This window comes from Callorhinus ursinus, unplaced genomic scaffold (genome assembly GCF_003265705.2).
Source record: "Callorhinus ursinus isolate GAN/ISIS: 27379988/994484 unplaced genomic scaffold, GSC_fseal_2.0 scaffold4, whole genome shotgun sequence".
NCBI classification, from domain to species: domain Eukaryota; kingdom Metazoa; phylum Chordata; class Mammalia; order Carnivora; family Otariidae; genus Callorhinus; species Callorhinus ursinus.
In genome coordinates this window covers 82,268,809-82,295,615 of record NW_027397066.1, presented here as the reverse complement: position 1 = coordinate 82,295,615, position 26,807 = coordinate 82,268,809, and the positions used below count along the sequence as shown (strand labels likewise).

Here is a 26,807-nt window from a genome sequence, read left to right as displayed (position 1 = left end):
GATTCCTTCCAGAAAGGTGATCGGACAGACATCCCAACATCTACTACAGCCCACCTCTTGCTTCACTCTGATCCACTTCTTTGTAAAACCTGAAAATACTTCATATCAAAATTCACAAGATGCAAAGACATCACTCTGTAGAGAGAACTGTATAGCCTTAAACAAAGGAGCTAAGAATCCCTCACAAGAAGTGAGAAGAAAGTAATTTCAAAGAAAGAGAAGATATTAACAAAATGGAAAACAAATACACAATAGAGAGGGTCACAAGTAAATGAAAAGACTATCGAAATTAATAGGCTGATAGAGAAAGAGAGAAAGGTAGCCATTTTAGTCGTGAAAAAACATGGCATCATTATAGATTCCACAGACAAAAATTTTTAATTTGTATAAAATAAATTCTTAAGACATTTTAATGTTAAATTAATGAGGTCAGTAATGTAAAACTTTCCACCACAAAATCTCCAGGTCCAGATTGTCTCAGTGCTGTGTTCTACTAAACTTTTAAGGAAAGATAATTCTAATTGCACACAAGCTCTTCCAAAGTGTTGAAAAAGTGTTTTAATTCTCAACTGATTCAGCTGACTTTAACAATTAGTATTGCCTGGTCCCCACAATGTCAGTAAAAGAGAAGGAAGTTAGAGGCCAATCTTACTCATAAATATAAATAGAAAACATTCTAAAGTATTAGCAACTCAGAAACAGCAATATATGAAAAGAATACTATATCATGCAAAGTTGGGTTTATATGCAAATTCCTGATTTGGTTTAACATTTAAAAATCAATCAATTTAAGTTTGTTAAGTCAAATTACCAGCAGACATATAATGCAGAACTTCTAAACTAATTAAAGCAAATAAGAGAATTTTTAAAATCTTGATAAATCCAAGACAGGAAAAGATGGAGGGAGGGGAAAGCACTGGAGAAAAAGAACACAAAATAAGATGGTAGAAATCATTTCAAATATAGCAGCAATCATTACACATACAAATGCACTAACTTGCCAGGTAAAACAGTTTGTCAGATTAGAAAAAAATTAAGACCCAGAAGTACTAGCACATTATTTAAACACATGGAAGTAACAACAGTAAGAACTGAAAAATAAAAGTTGTTGCCGCTGAGGAGCTGGATTAGGACAGAGGAGCAGCGGAACTAGGAATTTTCTTCTGATTTAAAATTTTTAAATATTAGAAATCTATATGTCACTACTAGTATTTATCAATAACTAGGTCTCATCTGCTTCCAAATATTCCAATGATTTTTCTCATTTTAAAAGTTTGCTTAAAACTTTTTTGCTTATCTGATTTTTAACGAGTTTGAGTTTTGGTTCTTCTGTATTGCCTATGACTATGGAAACAAATTTTGTGCCAAGGAGTTTTAGAACAAGTAAAGTTAGATTCTAGCTCCCAGCAGTTTTTGAAATAAGATTGCCTATGATGGGGCGCCTGGGTGGCTCAGTTGGTTAAGCGGCTGCCTTCGGCTCAGGTCATGATCCTGGAGTCCCGGGATCGAGTCCTGCATCGGGCTTCCTGCTCAGCAGGGAGTCTGCTTCTCCCTCTGACCCTCTTCCCTATCGTGCTTTCTATCTCTCATTCTCTCTCTCTCTCAAATAAATAAATAAAATCTTTAAAAAAAAAAAAGATTGCCTATGATGGATCGTTGTCTAAAAAGTAAACTTTCCTTATTTGCTGACGACCAGGATCATAGCATGTCAAAGACACCCAAAGAATTCTGGAATTTCTGAGACTCAAGCAAAAATAAGTCAAACATCTCAGTTTAAGCCCAGTGGTAATCACCAAGGCTTACATTTGTGTGAGTGCCTATAAATCGATTGGAGTAGCTAAGTGCATGTAAGAAACTTTCCAAGAAATAAGATCTAAAATGAGAGTTTGAGCAGAGCAGGGATTATGTATAAAATATATAAACTTAGCAGTAATTTTTCCTGAATTGTGTGGAATTGGTGTATTTGTGTCAGAGGCACCACATGATTTGAGGAATCAACTTTTATATTCTCTTTATTTTTAAAAAAAGGTGCAGGGTTTCTATCAATAGAAAAGACATTACAGATGAAAGAAGATAAATGATTTTAAACAATAATAAATAGCAAACACGTCTATAATGTTTGCCATATACCATATCCTCCAATCTAAGTGATTTTTACACATTAATTCATTAAATCTTCACAACCTATGAGAGAGTTGCTAAAATGATACTCACTTCAGAAATGAGGACCCGAGAGGGAGAGGTTAATAACTTTTCCAAATTCATCCAGATAAGAGGTGGAGCCAGGTTTGAACATAGACGTATGGCTGCATCATTTGTGCCCTGAACCACTCTGATAGAAAGATAGCACATATATATTATGGAAAGCTGGGAAAATGGAGGAAAAAGTCACCCATGACCTCTTAATTCTTATGTAACTACTGCATATTGTATAGTTTCTTGCCACCTTTTCAATATTCATGATTTTGTGTCATGATTATTATGGGACATATTCTGTACTTAGGCTTCATTAATTAACAGACTGTAACCGCCCTTTCCATGTTTTTGTATAATCATTATAATATAATTTGTGTCTTCATATTATCCAATCCTGCAGATAGAGTGATTCACTTAACTGCTCTATTATTGGACATTAGGCTGCTCCACTATTTTCCTTTTGTATGTGTTTATAACCCTATCCTCAGCATCTTCATGAACACGGCTTTTACCATGCTTCTAATTATTTCCTTAGGAAACATATCCAGAAGTGGAATTATCGAGTAATCAAGAGTGAGTTTTATAATCCACTTCTTTTCTTTAAAACACCTAAAATACTTCTATTTTTCCCAAGCATTGTGTGGTTACTAGGTTGTGAGTCCTTAAAATTAATCAAATACTAAATCCATCCCTTGCAATTGCTTCCTGTCAGTTACCTGTCACTCCCACCCGGGGCTAACAGATTAGAAGCTCTCATTTGTAACCTTATTAAAAATCACTGATCTTTCTTTTTTTAAGCTGGCAACAATGTTATCTAGGTTCTTTATTTGGCACACAAAATTTTATACAGAAGACTACAATTTCTGCCAGCATAACAGAGTCCTTTTGTTTTGCCAAAGGAAGATTGAAACTGATGATTTTCACAGTTGCAGTAGATTCTATGGAGATGAAGTAGAGTCTATGGAGACGTTTCCTTGCAACAGCAGGATCGAGCAAAGCTGCCATGAAACTGTACCCATTGTAATTATACTGGCTCTACCCTGAAAGCTGACAAGTAAAGCTCCAGAGAGCTAAGCATTTCAACTTCTTCTTCTTCTTCTTCTTTTTTTTTTTTAATGTGCTGAATTACTGAATCAACACAAACTCACATAATAACCTTTTTGTTCTGGGTCCAGTATTTTGTAAAATTATAGAGAAGACAATTTTGGAACTGAAAAAGAACTTAAAAATATTCACCTGTCCAACTCCTTATTTTATAGATGAAGAATATGAGGCCCAGAAAATTGAACATACCTTTTTTAGATGTCACAGAGAATTAATGGCAAAGTCAGACTGGAACTGAATGTCCTCACTCCTATTTCCTCTGTCTCTACTCTTTGAGATATGAGAATTGGTACCAATGAATTCCGGGAAGACCTAATTCTACAAAAAGTAGGGCCCTGCAATCATAGGAATCAGGCTCAATCTTATATCAAGAATATATGATATTAAACAAAATTTTCAGTAAATGTAGGTCAATAAACTTGTTGATGTATCTTGGTTATCACATGGTGAAGGGCATATGGCCACGATATTAATTAATTTAGGTCACAGAATTTATGATCACGATGACCCACTGTACAGTGAGATCATTGGTCTTCCTGAAACATGTAAGATAGAGCCTATGATGAAACGATTTTTAAGTAATTATTATATTCCCGAGAGAATAATTCACTAACATTGGCATAGGCTGAATCTCAATTTTTAATTACTACAAGTTAGGCAATATTACACAGGTGAAGAGCTATCTGAACGTTTAGGGAGGCTGCACTGTCACCGTACAACAGTGCTACTGAGAGTAGTCTTTAAACCAGTAACAGCAGCTTCACCTGGGAGCTTGTTAAAAACATAAAATCAGCCTCATCTAGGCCTATCTGCAAATAGAGTCCAAGGCTCTGTGTTTTAACAAGCTCTCCAGGTGATTCCTATGCATGTTGAAGTTTAAGAAGCATTGTTCTAATAGCAACATTCTCAACCTTTTTGCACATGGAGATGGCATGGGGAACTTTTAAAAATAGTTATGCCTGAGTCCCATCCCAGATAGCCTTCAGCCTACCCAGCTCCCCTAAGGTTTAGAACAGGGGTATCCAAAGTGAGTGAATACAATACAACCATTGGAATATAGACATAAATATCAGAACTTCTATTTTTATTTCTTTTAAATTTCAATGTTTTAAGATTTATTTTTGCCTGTGCTTATGCTCTTCATAGCATTAATATAGTAACACATGCATAAAATTTATAAATACTATTATAAATACAGAGGATGCCTTGCTTTAATTATCAGACTTCATAACATAAACTTGAGCGTGCATGAAAATTACCTGGGAAGCTTATTAAACTACAGATTCCTGGGGCCTACCTGCAGAGATAAATTCAATTAGCCTGAGTTTCTGCCCAGGCATCTACACTACAAGACATACCCCAGATGATTCTTACGTAAATGCTCCATAGACCACTGTTTAAGAAACACTCATTTAGATCCAGGTCCTATTTCAGTTACAGCAAAAATAGAGCTGTCTGGGAAGGCAGAACACCCATTCAGGACCTCCAAGGGTGGTAGTACCTCAGGGGGATAATCATGGTCAAAGGCACAAACCTTAGCTATGAAGAACAGTAGCACACTCTGATTAGTTTCCTGGGGCTAACCCTGGTTACAAAGACAGCTTTATAACGAGCAATATAACTTTTAGTCAGACTATACTGGACCTTATTGGTTGCCCATACAGTATGGTACTGCAGAAAACCAATGGAATGTAAAATTATAATAATAAATTTGCTTCTTTAGCCTAGAATCAGAGTAAGGAGAAATAATTATAACGTAAAGTTTTAAGAGTTGTTGGCCTCAAAATATGACACATGGTATACTGCCAAAAGGAGAGGAAGAATTAGACCAAGTATAAATCGAAATGAGATAAACACACCAATTTAAAGATAAAGATTGTCAAATTGTGCTAAACAAACCAACTGTAGGTTTCCTACAGGAAATACACTTACAAATATGTTAAGAGTAAAAAGATATAAAAAGAGGTACATGTTAACAGTAATCAAAAGAAAGCTGGAGTGGCTATATTAATACCTGATTATATATCTTGGATATTAACCCCTTATCTAATACATGATTTGTAAATGTTTTCCCCTATTTTATAAGTTGCCTTTTCTTTGGTCATTTTGTTTTGTTTTGGTTTGGTTGATTGGTTTTTTACTCTGCATAGCTTTGTAGTTTGATGTAGTCCCATATGTTGTTGTTGTTTTAAGATTAATAATATTGGTAAATCCTTAGCTAGTCTTATCAAAAAAGAGAGACGGGTGGGGGGGTATGACAAAAATTTAAATATCTAGAATTGAAGAGGAGACATCACTACAGAAGCTAGTGAAATAAAAAAGATAATAAGGGAATATTATAAACAACTATATACCAATAAATTTGACAACTTAAGTGAAATAAACAAATACCTTGAAAATTACCAACTGCCAAGTCTTTCTCAAGAAGAAATAGACAACTTGAATAGCTCTATAGCTATTGAAGAAAATAATCGTGTACTTACAAATCTTTCCACAAAGAAAACTCAGGGCTTAGATGGCTTCACTGGGGAACACTACCAACATTTAAGGAAGAAAAAAAAATCCCAGTTCTACACAAAATGCTCCAGAAAATAGAGGAGAAAACACTTCACAAAACATTTGACAAGGCCATCATTATCCTAGAGCCAAAATAGACAAAGATATGGCAAGAAAGAAAACTATTAATATCTCTCATGAATACAGATACATAAATCCTTAAGATTTTAGCAAACCAAATTCATGCATAATACATCCTGACAAAGAATGATTTATTTCAAGGATACAAGATTGTTTTAATATACATATTCAAAAATCAAATATTTACCATATAATCAGACTAAAAAAAAAAAGGCTCACATGAACATCTCAATAGATGCAGAAAAGGCACATTTCAAAATTCAATATCCATTGATAATAAAAAACTTCAGACAAACTAGGAACAGAAGAAATTCTCCTCAACTTGATAAAAAGCATTTGTATAAACCTATAGCCAATACCATACCCAAAGGTAAAAAACTGAATGCTTCTCTAAGACTGAGAATGAGGCAAGGATGTCTACATCATCACTTCTACTAAACATTGTATTAGATGTCCTAACAAGAGCATTACATCAAGAAAAAGAAATAAAAGGCATACAGATTGGAAAGGAAGATAACATGATTGTCCGAGAGGAAAATTCCAAGTAATTTATGAAAATATCTTAAAGTTTAATATCTGAGTTAGCAAGATCGCAGGATACATAGTTAACACAGCAATCTGTTATAGTTCTATTTGTTAGCAATGAACAACTAGAAATTTAAATATCTCATTTACAATAATATCAAAAATTTGAAATATTAGGGATACAGCTAACAAAATACGTGTAAGACCTACACTCCAAAAAATTCCAAAACATTGCTGAGAGAAATTTGAAAACACTAAAATAGGGGCACCTAGGTGGTGCAGTAGGTTAAGTGTCCGACTCTTGGGTTTCAGCTCAGGTTGTGATCTCAGGGTCGTGAGACTGAGCACCACGTTGGGCCCTGTGCTCATCACAGAGTCTGCTTGAGGTTCTCTCTCTCCCTCTCCCTCTCCCTCTGTCCCTCCTGCTCATGTGTTCTCTCTCTCTCTCTCTCTCTCAAATAAATGAATGATGGGCATTAAAGAGGGTACATGATGTGATGAGACCTTGGTGTTGTATGTTGTATGTATGATGAATTATTGAACTCGACATCTGAAACGAATGATGTACTATATGTTGGCTAATTGAATTTAAATAAAAAATTTTAAAAATAAAATAAAATAAATGGGAGAAATAAATCATGCTCATGAATCAGAAGTTTGTATTTTTAAGATGTCAATTCTCCTCCAAATCCATCTGTAGATTCCCTGCAGTCTTTGTCTAAATCCCAACAGATTTTAGCAGAAATTATCAAACCGATTCTGGAATTTATATGTAAATTCAAAGGATCAAAAATAGCTAACATAATATTATAAAGAAGAACAAGATTGGGGACTTACACCACCTGATTATAAAACTTAATATAAACCCAGAGTTAATCAAGAGTGTGATATTGACATAAATACAGATGAACAAATTTAACATAATAGGGAATCAAGAAGTAGACATAGACACATATATAGTAAATTGATTTCCAAGGTAGAGGTTCGGGTAATTCAGTAGAGAATAATTATATTTCAACAAATGATGTTGGGACCCTGTATTGCTATATGCAATAAAATGAGCCTGTATCTTTATCTCACACCATGCGCATATAACTCAAAGCAGATTATAGATGTAAACATAATGGATCAAATTTTAAAACTGCTAAAATAAAATATAGGAAAAATCTGTGTGACCTTGAAGAAGAAACAGATTTATTTGATAAAATATAACAAGTATGAAATATGTTTAAATGATAACTAATATTAAATTAAACATACTTACTCTTCAAGAAACTCCGTTAAGAAGATAAAAAAGCCAGAGTAGGAGGAAACATTTGCAAAACCTGTATCTGATAAAGAGCTTGTATTCTGAACGTATGCAGAACACTTAACAGTTGATAATAAGAAGATCGACAACCCAATTTTTTAAAAGAGCAAAAAATGCAAACAGAAACTCCATCAAATAAGCACATTATAAGATGCTTAGCCCCATGATTTATTAGGGAAATGCAAACGAAGACCACAATTACATATCCGTACACACCCAACCCAATACCTAAAATTTCAAAGAATGACAATTCCAAGTCTGGGCAAGGATGAGCACCAACTGACTCTCACATATCACTAGTTAGAAGGAAAAATGATATAACTACTTTGGAAAACAGTCCAACAGTTTCATATTAAATTAAATACACATGGCCTTTCTCCGCAGGCACCTTCACGTTGGCGGCCTTCTGCTACATGCTGGCGCTGCTGCTCACCCCCGTGCTCGTCTTCTTTGCCATCTGGCACATTGTAGCATTTGATGAACTGAACACTGATTATAAGAATCCTACAGACCAGTGTAATACCCTGAATCCTCTTGTACTTCCAGAGTACCTCATCCATGCTTTCTTCTGTGTCATGTTTCTTTGTGCAGCAGAGTGGCATACACTGGGTGTCAATCTGCCCCCCTTGGCATAGCATATTTGGAGGTGTATGAGTAGACCAGGGTTGAGTAGACCCGGACTCTATGACCCTACAGCCGTCATGAATGCAGACATTTTAGCGTATTGTCAGAAAGAAGGCTGGAGCAAATTAGCTTTTTATCTTCTAGCATTTTTTTACTGCCTATGTGGCATGATCTATGTTTTGGTGACCTCTCAGAACAACACACAGAACTGGTCCAAAGTGCATGCAAAAAGCCACCAAATGAAGGGATTCTGTCCAGCAAGAACCTGTTTCCAAGAGTAGCCTATGGAATCTGATCAGTTACTTTAAAAAAGATGACTCCTTATTTTTTAAATGTTTCCACAGTTTTTGCTTGTGGAAAGATTGTTTTCATATGTTATACTCGGATAAAGAATTTAAAGGGAATTATATAAAAATTAATATAAAATGATGACCTCTGGTGTTGACGGGTTTGAACTTGCACTCCTTAAGGAACAGCCATAATCCCTTGAATGATTGCATTAATTATTGACTATCCTTGGTCCATTGGAATCTTTCGTTATATATAGGAACTTGTAGGGCTCATTTTGGTTTTATTGAAATGCCATCTAATTATAAATTAGCTGTAGATATCAGATGCTTCTGATGAACTGAAAATATATATCTGATGTGTGGGAAACCTCATGGGTTTCCTCATTTATCTGTATGTGATTATATATGGACACATTTACAACATACGAAGAGTGGGATTTTTTTCCCCTTCAACTTGAATATTATCCCTATATATTGCTTGAATGAGAGATTTCCCATGTTTCCATCAGAGTAATATACTTGCTTTAATTCTTAAGCATAAGTGAACATGATATAAAAATATATGTTGAATACTTGCGAAGAATGCATTTAAAGCTATTTTAAATGTGTTTTAATTTGTAAGATACCACTTATTAAGAAATTGGCTATTATACTTAACTGTTCTAATCTGGTGGTAAAGGTATTCTTAAGATTTTGCAAGTACTTTAGATTTTCAAAACTGAATGAGAGAGAACACTGTATAACCATCCTGCTATTCCTTTAGTGCAATACAATCAAACTCTGAAATAAAAAATAAATAAATAAATAGGAGCGCCTTGGTGGCTCAGTCATTAAGCGTCTCCCTTCAGCTCAGGTCATGGTCCCAGGATCCTGGGATCGAGCCCCACATCGGGCTCCGTGCTCGGCGGGAAGCCTGCTTCTCCCTCTCCCACTCCCCCTGCTTGTGTTCCCTCTCTCGCTGTGTCTCTCTGTCAAATAAATAAATGAAATCTTTAAAAATAACTAAATAAATAAATAATACATACATACATACATACATACATACATATATACATACATACATACTTACTATATGACCCAGAAATGTCAGTCCTGGGTATGTCCTCTCCCCCTCCCCCCAAGAAAACCCATGCATCTATACCAAGACTTGTTATGAATATTCGTACTAGTTTTATTCATAGTAGGCAAACACTGGAAATAACCCAAATTCCTCAGATAGTGATGGAGAAGCAAACTGTGCTGTATCTATACAATAGATTACTACTCAGACAGAAAAAGAATTACTTATATCAGCAGCAGCATGGATGAATCTGAAAAGCATTTCGCATGCTAAATAAAAGAAGGGAGAGGGACGCCTGGGTGGCTCAGTCGTTGGGTGTCTGCCTTCGGCTCGGGTCATGATCCCAGGGTCCTGGGATCGAGCCGCCTCGGGCTCCCTGCTCAGTGGGAAGCCTGCTTCTCCCTCTCCCACTCCCCCTGCTTGTGTTCCCTCTCCCGCTGTGTCTCTCTCTGTCAAATAAATAAATAAAATCTTAAAAAAAAAGGGAGAGTAAAAGACCATTTGAGTGAATTCATGTAAAATTCTAAGAAATGATTAAACTATAGTGACAGGAAGTAGATCCTGGGTTGCCAGGGCCTGAGACTAGGGAAGAGCTTGACTGTAAGAGGCACAGAGGAATTTGTTGAGGTGATGGAAACGTGTTATACCTGGACTTGGTGGTGGTTCCACATTAGGATACATTCATCAAAACTTATCAAATGATACACGTAAAATGGGCGAACTTTATCACATGTGGATTATACTTTGGTACAGTTTAAAAGAACAAATCTTTAAAAAAAAAAAAAAAAGGTAGGCATGAGACCCTGGCTATTTCATTTGTTCCTTCTGGCCACGGGGATTGTTTTGTGGACTGTACATTTGATCTGCGACAAATGAATATCAGTCCTTTGCCTTTTATAGTTCTCTTTCTTCGAGTTATTTAACCAGTCAGATGTAAACCTGGAGCTGATTCTCACCCCCTTGCCACCATAACAGTGAGACACCTGGAGAAGGAATCCGTACTCTGCGCTTTCACACTGAAATCCTTGTCATCAACCCTTGTAATCTGACATACGTATCAGAGCTCCACTTTATAGATAAGAAAACTGAGGGCTTGCAAGTTTTGTTTTCCCAAAGTCACACCACTAGCAAATGGCAAAGCAGTGCCCTGGATCTATACGATGCCAGATCGCAAGCTCGTAACTATTACTCAAGGGAGAAAAGAACACAACAAAGACCTGTAAGTTTAGATTTTTCCATATGCCATTGAAAAACATGACATTGTGGCAGCAAAGGACAATTCCTATATTCTCAATATATCTGATTAAAAAAGAAAACAAATCACATGACACTCTAAACCCATAGTACACATTTATACAAATTGCTATTGTTACTGTTCATATATGCATATTTACTAGACTTTTAAAAATTATTTAAACTGCATCAATAAGAATACAAATTGAGGAAATAATTTCAATAGGAGTCAAAACAAATCAGGAAAACAAATTCTTTGTTTTAAATAAGAATCTCATATACCCAAACAAGCTCACACATGCGTAATCATGTGAGATGCCCTATATGAATTGTGACATGAAAAAATTGGATAAACAAGAACGTCATTAGGTATGTTCAGGGAGAAAAGGACCACTGTATGTTATATTAAACTAGGATACCTGACCGGGTTAGTTTACTGCTGTATTTTGAGCAGCATAATCATGTGAATGTCATTGTTATGCAAAAAAAATGTTTTAAATTTAGCTGTTACTGTGGCCATTATGCAACTATGATCCTTCTGTGTCTAGCCTCATCTGGTTTGCAAAATGAGATATGCCCAGCCATGTTTCAGAAACTCGCTACAATAGATACAAACCCAGAATAACTGAGAGAGGCTAGTTAGCAAAAAATCTAATGACGGAGCCTGAGAAAGCAAAATATCCAATGTGTAAATACATTTTCTTTTAGTGTCAAAATTGAAAATAATCACATGCAAGAAAAATACTGCAAACCTAACAGATTACAATATATGGGTTTATATGTGGACACATCTGACCTAAAGAAACCAACCTATTTTGTTCCCAAGGCAAAGAGCTTTTGTTCTTTCACATTTAGGACATTAGGACTTTCTATTAGAAATTCCTTATTTCAGACTGTAAAGGAAGATACCCCTACCAAAGGCACTTTGATCAATTCATTTAGAAAAAAAAAGGATCACATTTTACATACTCAAATTGTAAGACCAGCTACCATTTCTGGAGCACTTGGTATGTTCCAGCCATTATTCTAAGTGCTCTATTTACTCAAGCAATCCTCACAACAACCTTATGAGGTACATAGTGTTACAATCCTTATTTTACAGATCAGGAGACTTGAAGCCGGGAGAGGTTAAGTTGTCGAGGATCACACAGTTCTTGGATGCTAGAGGCAGGAGTTGAGCCTAGGCAGCCTGGTTCCAGAGACTGCACACTATACGGACACACTGTGCTGGCCAGTGCTGGTACTATGCCTTTTGGCTATCAGGAATAATGCTGCTATGAAAGGGGGGGGGGGTGGGAGAAACATCTTGAATTCTTTTGGACATATACCCAGAAGTGGAATTGATGTATCATATGGTAATTCCATGTTTAATTTCTTTTTTTAAAGGTTTTATTTATTTATTTGACAGAGGGAGACACAGCGGGAGAGGGAACACAAGCAGGGGGAGTGGGAGAGGGAGAAGCAGGCTTCCCACTGAGAAAGGAGCCTGATGGGGGGCTCGATCCCAGGACCCTGGGATCATGGCCTGAGCCAAAGACAGACGCTTAACAACCGAGCCACCCAGGTGCCCCTCTATGTTTAATTTCTTGAAGAGTTCTCATACTGTCTTCCATAGCAGCTGCACCATTTTACAAGAGTTCCAATTTCTCCACATTCTCACCAACGCTTGTTATTTTCTGGGTTTCTTTTTTAACATCAGTCATCTTAATGGGTGTGAAATAGGGTATGTGTTTTAAGTTCCTGGAAGGTTCTAGATTCTATATTTTGATTTAATGACATATACTGTAGAGGACTCTATCTTGCTTTGAATGTTTGCTATGACGATGTCCTCTACTCAGAAAAGAGGTCATAAGACACCATTATTTATACCAGATGGCCCCTCGGGTGTGTGATCTCATGCTCTGTATATGTGACCCTGCTCTTCTGGCCCACAGCTGATTAGACCAAAGGATGGCACCTGAGCCGGAAGTTGACCGGGTGTTTTGATGCAGAAGAAATTTTCATAAAGGGCATCAAACCATATCTCCTCTCTCAGTTTCTGTCCCACAGTCTGTGTCTGTGGTTGTCTCCCTTTACAGGATCAGACTCACAAAGTTTGAGTTCCACAGGTCACTTGGTCTTTAATGGCAGGAGAAGTAGGAGCAGTTGAAACAGAGATGAAGTGTCTGAGACACTATAGTGATGGAACATTTACAGGCACCAGCTGCTGATGCTTGCTGAACAACCAGGTCATCAGAGCTACTCTGCTTTCCCTGATGATGTTCTAGTGATTTTATGCACTCTTCCTTATATGCTCCCCGTGAACACTCACCTTTGGTACGTTGAGCATGCCTCTGTTCTTGACAACCTCAAAATGTCTTGCATGGAGGTTTTAAATAAAGAAAGATGCCAACTAATTAAAACCAATTTTTTGAGTTTTATAAGTCATTCTTGATTTCTTAAAGTAACTTTTCAAAATGTAACATTAATGTGATACTTCTGCTTTGCACAACTATGTGCCTGTTTGCTGTTGCCTTAATGTACATCTCAAGATATCCTTTTATGTAACCAGGAAAATTGGAAAGAAGTTATAATGCAAGATAACTGAGAAGAAAATGAGAACAGAATACTTAGCTCTGAATTAGAATTAGCAAAAAGCAAACAGAAAATTTCCAAAATGAATTTACATCCACAAACACCAGTCACCATATACTTTCTCTGGTTAAAAAATGATCAAGAAAAGCAGTTTCGTTTCTTTTTTTTTTTTTTAAAGATTGTATTTATTTATTTGAGAGAGAGAGAGAGCACGAGAGAGCACAAGCAGGGGGAGCAGCAGGCTCCCTGCTGAGCCAGAAGCCCAATGCAGGACTCGATTCCAGAACCCCGGGATCATGACCTGATCTGAAGGCAGATGCCTAACCAACTGAGCCACCCAGGCGCCCAAGAAAAGTAGTTTCTTATATTGAATTCTAATTCCAGCTTTCGAAATATGATTTCTGTAAGTCAAGTGTCAAATTTTAAACTGGGGAACAAGCCAAAGGCAGCCAATAGGCATGAGGAAAATATAATTTGCTATCATCATTTTTTAAATAATGTGCATAAAAGTTTAAAAAAGAAGACGCTTGCCCTTAACTCACACCTGCCCCCTGCTGGCCCACTTGCTGTAGCACCATTCTCCGAGTTCACTCGCTCCATTAAAACAGAACAGATAAGCCACTGAAGTGTACCTCTCTCATCTACCTGCTAATGTAAAAACAAAAAGTTCTTCACCGGCAGCTTTAACTGGTGGCAAACTGAGGGGAGATCCGAAGGTCAAACTACACTGACATTTAAATACACAATGAAGATATTGGAGCTATTGAAATGTATAAGAACAAGCACCTGGTGTAGAGCAGAAATTTCCAACGACATCCAGATTTTGAAATCTCAGCAGAGGTAAGCTATGTCCCCTCCAGTGCAGTCTGTGAGCCAGGCTGACACACAGAGCATATTCCACCTTGTGATCCCAATGGGGGATTAAACCAGAGCACAGAAAAACCACAAACCCCTTCCTCAACAAGGCTAAAATGTCTGAGATGGTAAACCTTAGCATGCTGCATTTGTTTAAATAATTTAAAGTGGGGGTGGTGGGTGGGGGTAAATCCTGACATAGACATCAATGAATTAGAAGTATGCTGCCATCCTGGTTTTAACGGATCTTTTCTAATTAAGGGTTTGGTAGTAATATCAGCAGCCATTTGTTGAGTGATTATTGTGCCAGGCACTTTGTACACATGATCTAATTTAACATCTACAGCAATCCTTTGAGGTAGGAATTGTGTGCTGCGTTTTATGCATGAAGTTCAGATATTTGGCCCAAGGCACAAAGCTAGTAAGCGACAGGACAGGTATTTAAAACCAACCTTGCGGGACACAAAACCCATATTTCTCCACTATATCACACTCATTTTCAGAGTAGGTACTAAATACGTAATAATAAGTGAAGAATTTAACAAATATCTATTGAGTAAAACATGCCAAAAGCTCCAGCCACAAAACGTTATCTGTTCTGTGAAAGATGCAGTGTGTATTTCTACAGTACTTTGGTTCCTGGCTCGATGTATGCAAACAAGAATTTAAAAGGCAAATGAATTCTGTCTACTATTTCTATTTCTTAGCATATATTATTCTGTTTTCAGCACAGAGCAGTTTCTTTACCTCTTTGTCTTACTTTCTCTCCAGTAAACTGTGAATTCCCTTGTCTAGACCCCAGGCACTTCTTTTGCAGGCAGCTATAACATCAGTCTACCAACGACAGCATAGCCAAGGCTGCCTTTCATGCCTGCCACTCTCACACTGTGCTTCAAGAAGAAATCCCCAAGGTTCTCTGTGGCTCCACTAAGTATGCAAATGGGGCGTTCCTTTCAGGAGCTCACTCCACACTACCTGTCTGTTCCCTCTGCTGCTATAATCAATCTGTGTCATGTATTACGTATTATGGAAGGTGGAACACACCCTCCATCCCAGACAAGCTTGTTCCCTTACATTCATTATCCCAAAGACTCAGGCAAACTGTTCCAAGTCATATCTGCAGCATGGTTGCCAAAGAAGAAAGGCAAGGTTGGCAAAGGGGGTTCTTGCCTTTTAGGAAGTCCTTTGAACAGATCTACTTCACTGTTCACCCAAGGGAATCCCTCTTCATGATATTATTGAATTTGGCAATCCAGTTGAGGCTGAGAGACCATTCCAAATGGATTTGCTAAATCAGCTTTTATTCTGAGGCAGAGAAGTGACACTGTAGTCTAGCAAGAGGAGCGTTCCAGTTAAAAGAGAAACTGCTCTTTGGTTTGCCCTATACCCTCTCTTATCAACATTCTTCTGTTTTTAAATCTATACTTCAAAGAGGATCAGCTCTGTTGGAGGATTGGGAGATGGAACTCCTCTGAGCCAGGCAGTGTTCTTTTCTATTCGCCGCCACTCCTCTGCCAAACTGCAGTGGGTTTGTTAACTTATTCTACGTGAGTGCCAACATGACGGCCAGGGAAGCAGCCTCAAGTACACCCAACAGTTCACCATTGGAATCACATCACAATGTATGTTAGGACACTTGCAGTATTTCTCATGCTCTTTTTCCTAGGATTGCAATCCGTAAAGCCACCATAAGCCAGAACTGCCAGTGTCCATATTTGTCACTCTGTGGAAAGGACTTGCCTAAAATAGAAAGTAACACGAAGTAGAGCCAAGAGAGGGAGAGAACCCTGCCAACATCATGTGAGCTCTTGGAATCAACCATGCCTGAATACAGAATTATCCCTTGGACTTTCTAGTGATGCAAGCTAATAAATCCTTACACTTTTTCAACTTAAGCAAGGTTAGTTGGAATATTTTTGTCACTTGCAAATGCATGAACTCTAAATAATGAAACAGTGTGTAGTCAAGAGGAAAGAAGACTGCCTGAGGTGTATCTCCCAATAGGAAACAGATGGCACTCTCAAATTGGAAAATTTTAGAGGATTTTTTTTTTTTAAATTAAGGTCCTATTTCCAAAGGTGTAGGTAGGGTGGATCAGAACCATAAGGGTTGTGCAGTAACTCAGAGCTGGTTAGAACAGTGCAATAATTACCCATAGGCTTAAAAGGACAAGAGAAAGGACCAGTTATCAGAATACAAAAGGGGAGAGTCATACAGAAAAAGTTACCTTGAAATAAACAGTGATGTTGAGTCAAGGGACACAGGTGGTTTAAAATGAACTCACAAGAAAAGAGACATGGGAATAAACTCTTGCTCTAGTTCCGATCTCCTGCCTGGGATCCCTACTGGCCATACTCAGCTGAAAGTCAGAGAAGCCTGGGATGAGGCCCACACAAACCATTCTCCCGGGGCAGAGGCCAAAATTTAGCAGGGTGAAAGTTGACCTGTAATTTCAAATGAAAGATATTCAACAAACCCTACATGCTTTGCCCCTCCACCACTCATTCTTTTCCTTCATCCACTTGAAAAATACATGTTCTTATCTCAGGAGACGTATGAAATCCCATGAGCTGTAGTATTATCATGGAGTGATAATGACTCCATCATACTGCCACCTGTCTTTCAAGGTCACCACTGGGTGTGATTGTCATGTAGTATCTGTCCTTCTTCATCTGGTGCCAGCAAAGCATGGAGATCTATCCATAAATCGGGGCCCTGCTTTGCCTCCAGAATTAAGTGGTTATTCTGCAGTCATAGGTGTGGATGCAGAAAAGATGACAAAGCAATAGAAGCAGATACAATATGAATCTGAGCCACGAGCCCCTGTAGCTGATGAATATGCTGAGGACCGGATGTGTATATACTATTTCAGTTTTATCATTTATGGTCAACTTTAAATTCTGTAGGTCAAATAATACCTATATATACAGGGGGAAGTTCAGATCGCATAGTCATTTTATATCCCATGGTCAAGTGGTTAGTGTCTATCAGAACCTGCTAACAAGCGAGGAGCTGTTTTTCAAATGGAAAATAGTTGTTAGTAAAGAAGGGCATGGCCTCATTCCAGATCCCCGTGTTGTGATTTTCCTACTGAATTTGCCAGAGGCTCAACGAGCATCTTGTCCACACAAATGTTTCCTTTATTTATAGTGTCCCATATCATTAGGCCCAGATAGCAGAGGAACCCGTGTTTCTACAGAGCCCATTCTTCCTACAGGTCCCACTCAAAAATTGTAGCCTTATGAATTGCCAATAAATGGGTGAGAGGATCATCCCCAAATATATGCATTGCCTGCAAAATCCTGACTGGGTTTAGATGTATACCATTTTCTATGTGGTGAGTGTTGTGTAAAATGTAACAGCTTGTTCCTTATTTCAGAAAAGAGATGACATTATGCTCAATCATATTTTAGACCCTGAAATTTCATACTTTGTATTCCTAACCTCTAGAATGCATACGCCTTATTAAGGTATCTTGAGTGCTTGATACTTCCTACTTGCCAGACGCAGGTAACAATGCCATCATTATGTAGTAGACAAGTGAGATGTTCAGTGAAATAAGAAGATTAAGGTCCATCTAGATTACAACATAGAGTAAGAGAGTTGACATAGCCCTTGGGCAAAATAGTGGAAGTATGCTGTAGTCTCTGCCATGTAAATGCAAACTGTTTCTGATTTTCCTCACTGGTTAAAATAGAATGATAGCACAGCTGCAGATATAATCACCACATGATCAAGTTTGCTATAGTCTATTATTATTCTCCATAATACATCTGGCTTTCATATCAGCCAGAAAAGCTAATGTTAAGTAATATATGGCAATTATAACCATTTTGTTTCTCAAAATTTTGATAATGACACTAATCTCTACAATATCTCCAGGAATTTAATATTGCTTTTGGTGTTATGGGAAGAAGAGCAGGTAGTGTTGGAGGCAGTTTCTGGGATTTCTACTTGATCTTTTCTACTTTTCTACTATAACTTCCCCCCACTTCATAGGTCAGCATGTCAATACAGGAATTTTTTTCTCTTCCTAAAAATATTAATTCCATTAAACTTTCTGGATAAGGAATTAATTGTAGTATTTTCCCCAGTCCTTCTGCTCATTAGAACACAAAGCTATTTTGAGTCTTGAGAGAGTATCTTCAGTTCATAGATGATGTCTAATAACCCCCCAAAAGTCTGGGCATTTACCTTTTGCTCAGTGCATGGTTGCCATAATAAATGGCTTCAGGTCTCCCAGGGAAGTCTTGGGGAAAGATTTATAGGATTGATAGTTCCATATTATAATGTCTTTCTTCAGAGAGACCTGGACTACTCCTTAGTTAAGAGACTGCAGGTATATGAACCAATTTAGATTTAGAAATTGTATGGAAGGCATGAATTCTACTGTAATGATCTGAGTTAGGTTTCTGTACTGTGTACCAAAACTTTTCCCTCTTACATGTCAAGCAGCCCATAAGTAGGATGCCATTTATTTTATTACTAGGAACTCCCTCATCATGTAAGCATTGTCACAGATTCCTCAAATCCAAATTCCATGATTACCATTAAAATCCTGTGTATTATTATAGTAACAGCACCCGCCTCTTCTCTGACAATGAATTGCTATTAAATGTCCTCTACAAATCTGAGATTCCCACTATTCATATTAAGATCAGTATACCCAATTACATTGTATCATCTCCTCCATTACCTCCAGTGTAAGAGGAACCACCATAGATCTTTCCATACTGATGTGAACCAATGCATTTCTTAATGTTTTGATGAATGATGGGTCCTTTGAGTCCTCCTAAAGGATATGACCAAGGAGTGGCTAGGCAGTTTTATTTATAATATGATTATTCCAATACTTACCTCTTGGAATAAACGTAATTATAAGACTCTATCCTCTGCAATATGCCAGGCAAGTTCCACATATCAGTCTAGAATTTAATTAAGGAATCTAATAGACTATTAGTGTCATGCCCAGGTCCTGGAGATAACACTTTACATCTAACTGCCAGATAAGTGGGCCCACGTAATGACTTTGACCTGATCCACCCTTATAGTTTTCTCCCTTGCTCTAGAACCTTTAGAATTCATTCTTACACAACCTCTGCAGGCATCTGCTGATATAGTTTATAGTCAATTCTTCGGTCCTTTTCTATATGCGCTCTCCTCAGAGGCAGGTCTTGAGCTTCTCAAACTGTGCTAGGTTGTAAAATAACTCTCATTTTAGGTCTAGAAGAAATGCCAGCTGATGAGGTTGGGTTGTGAGGAAAATTAACATCAGGTTATGAGACAACCACCTTAGGCCCCATCACTTCAAAGCTTTTGTGTGGAGGAGGATTACTTAGAGGAAGGGAATGAGGCAGAAACTACCTCCCGAGGCAAGAAAATTTCAGGAGAATTTTGAGAGTCAAAGTTCTCAGCCCAGTGTCTGCTCAAATGTCCCAATTCCCTACCTCAAGGTCCAACTCCTTTTCTGCCAGTTCCTTAGAAGAGAAATCTGAAAGACCTAAGTATTTATTTATTTATTTATTTTAAGATTTTATTTTTTGACAGAGAGACAGCAAGAGAGGGAATACAAGCAGGGGGAGTGGGAGAGGGAGAAGCAGGTCTCCTGCTGAGCAGGGAGCCTGATGCAGGACTCGATCCCAGGGCCCTGGGACCATGACCTGAGCCGCAGGCAGACGCTTAACAACTGAGCCACCCAGGCGCCCTAAGACCTAAGTATTTAACACTGCAATCCCTCACCCTTTATAACTACATTTTGGGCTTGTGCCTAAGCCAAATATATCCTGCAACAGTAGGAGATGAGGAATTCCTTCAAATCCTCCATAGAAGCCATCTGGTTCTCCACATGTGTTATATAAGTTCATATCTCTCATTTTCCCCCCTACGTGAGCTGTGGAAGGAGAGAAGAAGCCAGTACATTCACAGTCTTTATAATCCCTATTGTTGCCACAGTGGTCTCCCGCTGCCATGCCCTCCAACCACATATCATTTATACCACCATCAGTGATGATCTGGGTAATAGTAATGCCTCTCCATTCCATGAACTTCCTGTGTCCCACCTTCTCCTGGGAAGATGATTATCCCTGTGCTCTATGAATTTAAGAAAAACTCATTGTCAGAATCCCAACTCATAGGCCTATTCCTTAGGGCCACTTACAGCACCAACGAATGCTAAATGTAATATTAATTATTGTATCACTCAGGGCCATAGTAGGATGGCATATTCAAATTAAGACAATCAAGGGAAGGCTTATTATAAAAGGACAATTTGCTTTTGTCCTTTTTGATTGTCCATTTGATGAGATATAGGGATACCACTAATAACAGTGTGTTATTCCAAGTTTTGTCACCATCCATAATCCAAAGATGACAACAAAGGGAGGAAGCAGTTATCAGACTCTGAATGTTGACAGACAAGTATAAAAGGCCATCTCAAGAGGATCTAGTGAATGAGCATTCCAGGGAAAAGAAACAAAAAAATGCGGAAGACCCAAGACTATAATGTACCTGGCATTATGGAGGAAGAGCAAGTAGGCTAGCACATGGAACAGAATACGAGAAAGACTGTTGGGAAGTGAGAACAGAGAGGTGAAGGAGGTTGTAGGCATTGCAGAATTTGTAGGTCATTTTAAGGGCTTTTGTTTTACTGTCCATATTTTGGGAAGATTCCAGAAGGTTTGAGCAGAAGGGTGACATAATTTGACTTACATTTTAAAAGGATCACACAGGAAACTCTACAGTGTTAACAGACGTGGAGACCAGTTAGGATACTGTTATAATAATTCAGAGGAAAGGTGACAGGGATTGGGGCCAGCCCGGTGGTGGGAGGGTGGCAAAAAGTTGTCAGGTTCCAGATACCTTTTGAAAAATCAATCTGTTAGGAATTGCTGAGGAGCTGAATATGGGCTGTGAGATAGGAAGGAATAAAGAATAACCCCAAGTGTTTGGGCTGAGTAACTTAAGAATGCAGTTGTCATTCAGAGTTGGAGTTGCCTTTGGAAAGAACAGCTTTGGCGGGGGAAACAGGAAATCTGTTGTGTTAGGCTTGAGAAGATTTTAGACACCAAGTAGAGGTGTGAAGCAGGCAACTGGATATATATCCTGGAGTTCAGAGGAAAGGTCTAGGCCAGAGATATAATATGGGAGTGTCAGCACATAGATGGTATTTAAAGCCATGATACCAGATGAGATCACTTAGGGAGTGAAAATCAATAGAGAAGAGCACCATAAATTTGAAATATAAATCAGTCTCTGAGCAAATTTTATCCTAAAATGATTATTCGGAGGATCTTTAAAATTGTGGAAGGTTGAGAAACTACTCTGCTTCTCAAGGGAATTATATAAAATCCTTATTTAAGAGTGCTAAGCATCATGGCCAAGTTGTTGAAGAAATACATGGATAGGAAAGAAATACGATCTCTCGAGACTTACATTTCTTGATTCCCTTGGGTCTCACACATTTAAAATACGCCAGAAACACCTCAGTAAAGGTCTCATCAAGTCACAGCCAGTGCTTGGCTGTAGGCCTTTGGTAAGAAAACCTTTTGTCTGAGTTGAATCCAAAGTAATTTCTCAAGACTTTCTTCCACAATCCCTTGGAGGTCATAGGAGGAGAATTAATATGTATCTATCAGAGACAGTAGCTATGCTCACAGTATGTCACCTAGTAAAATCACCAAGCCCTCAAAGCAGCCAGTGATTACGAATTAGTGTACGACACCCCCAAATCAATGCCTTCAATGGTATCCACCTAAGGAGATCTGAACTTTGAGCCTGTTCCTCCATCCAACATTCTGATATGTATATGGAAAAGTTGCTCCTGCACAAATGGTTTCAATGTATGTTAGATACATGATAGCTGGTCATCACAATGCTCCATGTCCCTCCTGCCCTGGTGTTTGCCCTAGTTTGCATTTAGGAGATAACAAGGTATGGATATTAAATGATTTGTCAAGAGTCACAGAGCAAGTCGGAAATTGGCTGCCCTGATTCTCCTTCTGGACTGACCGCCTTGTCTTTTCACTTCAACAAGGGATAACTTCAAAACCACGCACAATCACCACCCAATGTCAGTTTTACACATGATAGTAAAACTGAAAGCAGTTTTGAAGCCAGTTTTACTTTGAACCTTTGGTCCCAGTGGCCCTTTAGCCTTAAAATTCTGAGGATTATTTTCCCAATTTTGAAAGATAAGGGAGAAAGAGCACAGAAATAAACCTTAGCTGAAACTAAAAAATTTTAAAGTATATCAAGCAAAATACAGCTGCAAAATCACTTACTGGGGGCTTGTCAGGGCATACCACATATTATTTTGTGACCATTCCAAAATGATATAAAAATAATCATTTTTCTTTGGCCGGGCTATTCCCAAGAGTACAAACAGTGCTCAACTGGGTAACGAGGACTTTTGGGGCTCCTTGTGTGCATTCATATCACCTTAGCCAAATTCCACTTCCTCAGTAGTCCAGCAAGTTTACCACGCCTACTCTGTCAGCCTTGTGAGCATCTGTGAAGATGAGGCAGGTACTGCATGTGAAAATGTAAGCACTACACCAATAATAACACAAATAAAAGTAATCGTAGATCATATCGTAAGTGCTTATCTCGTCTATGGCCATACCAGCCTGATGGCAGTGCTTCTTGTCTGGTCTCGGAAGCTAAGCAGGGTCGTAAGAGCTTATCTCTCCATCCTAGCAGCCTCACGGTACACCCAAGTGTTATTTTAATTTCATTCATCTATTCATAGCTAACATGTTAGGGCACTGGGAATGAATGACTCCTGATGCTGTCCTTACTTGGATAGTAAAGCTGCATCATGACCACCTTTCTCAACCCTCTGGACACTGTTCAGAGATAAGCCAGTTCTAAAGAGGCCCAGGAATGCACCAGCAGCCTCCAACATACAAGCTGGCTGTGACTAGAACTGAGGCCAAATCAGGACTGTGCACAGGAATTCAGGCTTATGGGTCACAATGTGGTTATGGCAGAAGCAGCTGGTATAGTGAGGTAGTCAGAAAATCAGTTCCAAAGCTGCATGTGTATAGCAATCACAACACATTTGTGTACAGTGAAGAATACATGTGTAATATATGAAATGTACATTTAATGTAGATGATGTATACATAAGGTAGAATGTATGGTGAATGCAAATCAAATGCAGCCAAATTTTCTTAAAATGCTTTTATTCACACTCTCCAAAAATGGCAGTTATCCATGTCAAAGTCTCTATTTGGGAGATAAAAGTCGATAGTGATTTTAGAGAGATATAATGCAACTTGACCCACCCTCCTAGCATGACGATTGGGTTGGACTATTTAGGCAGGTGATCTGCAGGGATAAACCTTCCCATTTCCTTCTCCTCTCTTTGATTTTCCCCTTCTAATCTTTTTTCTCTTCTTCCTCTTTCCTCTCAGACTTCCATTTGCCTCCTCTTCTCTTTCTCTTCTCTCCTCTTTGAGTATTTCTCCCTTCTCTTCTCTCTTGATGCTAGCCTCTCTACCTTCTCCTCATTTCCCTTTCCTGTCTCCCTTCCTCCTTTTCTCTCTCCTTCTCCTCCTCCTCCTACCCTTTCCTCGCCTGCACCATACTGTTTGGGCTTCTGCCTCAACCTGCTAGCCCAATCCTATTTCCTACAGATCTGGGAGCCTTTCTTCCCTCTCTGCCTCAATATTACCAGAACCTTCGCTGCCCCTACAGCCTGACTGGCTTGCTTTTAGGAGAGCATTGTTTAACTGGAGCCACAATACAATCCTAATGCCCAGAGTCCCCTCACATCACCCACTCCACACAGCAGACTGGCCTCCTTGATCCCAGCATTGTCATGAACCACCTCTAATCTCCGCATATGGCTGGGACCTAGAGCACTGGCCAGCCCCAAGGCCCCTGAGAGCCCTCCATAGACAGGTCAACTTCTCCCCATTTATCTCTGACCTGGTTCTGCATTCCCACCCTCTGCCTTCTTGTGGCCTATGTCACTGAGGTCCCCACATGTTCTAAATTTAGGAATTCCCAAGTGAAAACACCCACCCTGGAGAAGCTGATAATTCTACTGAGAAGACAGCATAGGTTTGTAGAAAGAAACTGACAACACAAAAGAAAGATAAGAGCCAGTTTGGGAATCTAGAAACTAAGAGGAGTGCAAAGGAAAAAGCTTAATATAAGCTTAGGTGGTTAAAGAAACTTCACAAAGGAGCTCAACCTGAAATAAAATTTGGATTTGTAGGGTTTAATTAAACAGAGAAGTCAGTAGAGAGCATTCCAGGAAGATACAATATAAAAATGGGTAAAAAGATGGGAACATGTATGTCATTTGGAGGTGTATCTTATAATTTACATGTCTCTGACTTCAGGGTCTGCTGTGCAGTCAACAATGGGCCCATGAAGATGGGGAAGTCATCCAAAAATAAATGGATGCATACCACAGAGACAAGCCAAAGGGAAGTCTCTCAGAGAAACCCCAACCCCTTCTTCAAAGGTCCTGGCATACCTTAACATTCATGAAAAATGGTGAAGCTGGATCTTCTCTAATCTGGCCCCATTCTGCATAGTCTGATTTGAGGGGTGAGTCCACGGTAAGGACTCATGGCCAATGAGCAAGTCATGATTCCAGGAAAGGTTTTCCAGGCTAATAAAGACCCCAGCCAGTGACTAGGGATCCAAGAAGCATTTGGTCCTCCAGAGGACATTTATTGAGAGTCCAACAGTATCTTAGACTGTTGGGCATGCAAAGATGACTGCTTTGGCTCTTACCTTGAGAAATTTCACAGGCTAGTAGGGTGGGAATGGGATAGGACAGAAGCAGGATCTTATTAGAAATATATATATAAACAGGAAATTACAGTGGGAGTGCAGAGACAGCAGGGCTGCTCTTGGGTCCTTTGCTGCTTTGGTTTCCCTGTGAGGTTTCCTAGCAGCGACCTAGTAGAAAAATAAGATGTCTGAATATATTCAGGTAACTGAAGATGAGAATTATGAACCCATTGAAATATCATCAGAAGACGATGGGACCACGCTGCTTTCCATACTTACAGCCCAGTTTTCAGGGGCATGTGGGCTGCACTCCAGGAATCCAGTGTCTCAGTGTATGAGAGGTGTCCAGCTGGTAGAAGAAATTCTCCATGCCCCTGAGGCTGTCTGGGGAAATCTGGTATATGTTGTCAACTATCCCAAAGATAACAAACGAAAAATGGATGAGACCAATACTTCATCAGCAGTGAACGTGAAAAGAGCTGTCCAGAAAACATCTGACTTAATAATGTTGGGTCTCCCATGGAAAAAAAACTGAACAGATCTAAAAGAATATTTTAGTACCTTTGGAGATGTTCTTACGGTTCAGGTCAAGAAAGATACTAAAAGTGGCCATTGAAAGGGGTTTAGCTTTGTCTTACTGAATCTGGAACCCAAGTGAAAGGAACGTCACAGCAACATAGGATCAATGGACGATGGTGTCACTGGAAAACTTCCTAATTCTAAGCAATGCACAGGTGAGCCTTTGAGAAGCATGAAGGTGTTGTGTTTGTTGGGCATTGTACTGAGGACATGAGTGCCATGAGATGCAGCAGTTCTTTTGCCAGGATAGGGAAGTGGTCATTGTCTTTATTCCCAACCATTCAGGTCATCTGCCTTTGTTATACTGGCAGATGATCAGGTTGCCCAGTCTCTCTGTGGAGAGGAGTTGATCATTAAAAGAATCGGCCTTCATATATCTAATGCTGAACCTAAGCACAATAACAATAGACAGAAAGAAGTGGAAGATTTGGTGGTAATCCAGATGGCTTTGGGAATCAGGGTGAATTTGGTAACAGTAGAAGGGGAGGAGCTGGTTTGGGAAACAATTAAGGTAGCAATATGGGTGGAGGGGTGAACTTGGATGCTGAGCATTAATCCGTCTGTAGCCCAGGCAGCACTGCAGAGCAACTGGGGTACGATGGATATATTAGCCAGTCAGCAGAACCAGCCAGGTATATCAGGTAATAACCAAATCCAAGATAACATGTACAGGGAGCCAAATCAGGCCTTTGGTTCTGGAAATAACTCTTATAGCAGTTCTAATTCAGGTGCAGCAATGGGTTGGGGATATGCATCCAAATGCAAGGTCAGGCAGCAGTATTAATGGAGACTTTGGCTCAAGTGTGGATTCTAAATCTTCCGGCTGAGGAATGTAGACAGCGGGATTGGTATAGTCTGGTGGGAATTCAAATTTTCCTAAACACATAGTAAGTATATTGTAAAATACGTATGTACGAAGAATTTTCAAAATTGGTTTGTTCGGTTGTGGAATATATTCAGCAGTATCTTTGGCCTTTTTCTTTAGAAAAAAGAGGAAAAACTAAAGGAATTTTAAAAGTTTTGCTACATGAAGAGTAGAAATATTGAGTGTTTAAAAGTGAACTGCTGTTTG

General features: G+C 38.8%; 2 pseudogenes; both read left to right on the top strand.

The window, feature by feature from the left end:
• The first annotated feature begins 3,757 nt into the window (after positions 1-3,757).
• LOC112825484 (protein cornichon homolog 1 pseudogene) lies at positions 3,758-8,701 on the top strand (annotated as a pseudogene).
• A 16,639-nt stretch (positions 8,702-25,340) lies between these two features.
• LOC112825511 (TAR DNA-binding protein 43 pseudogene) lies at positions 25,341-26,571 on the top strand (annotated as a pseudogene).
• The last annotated feature ends 236 nt before the right edge of the window (positions 26,572-26,807 follow it).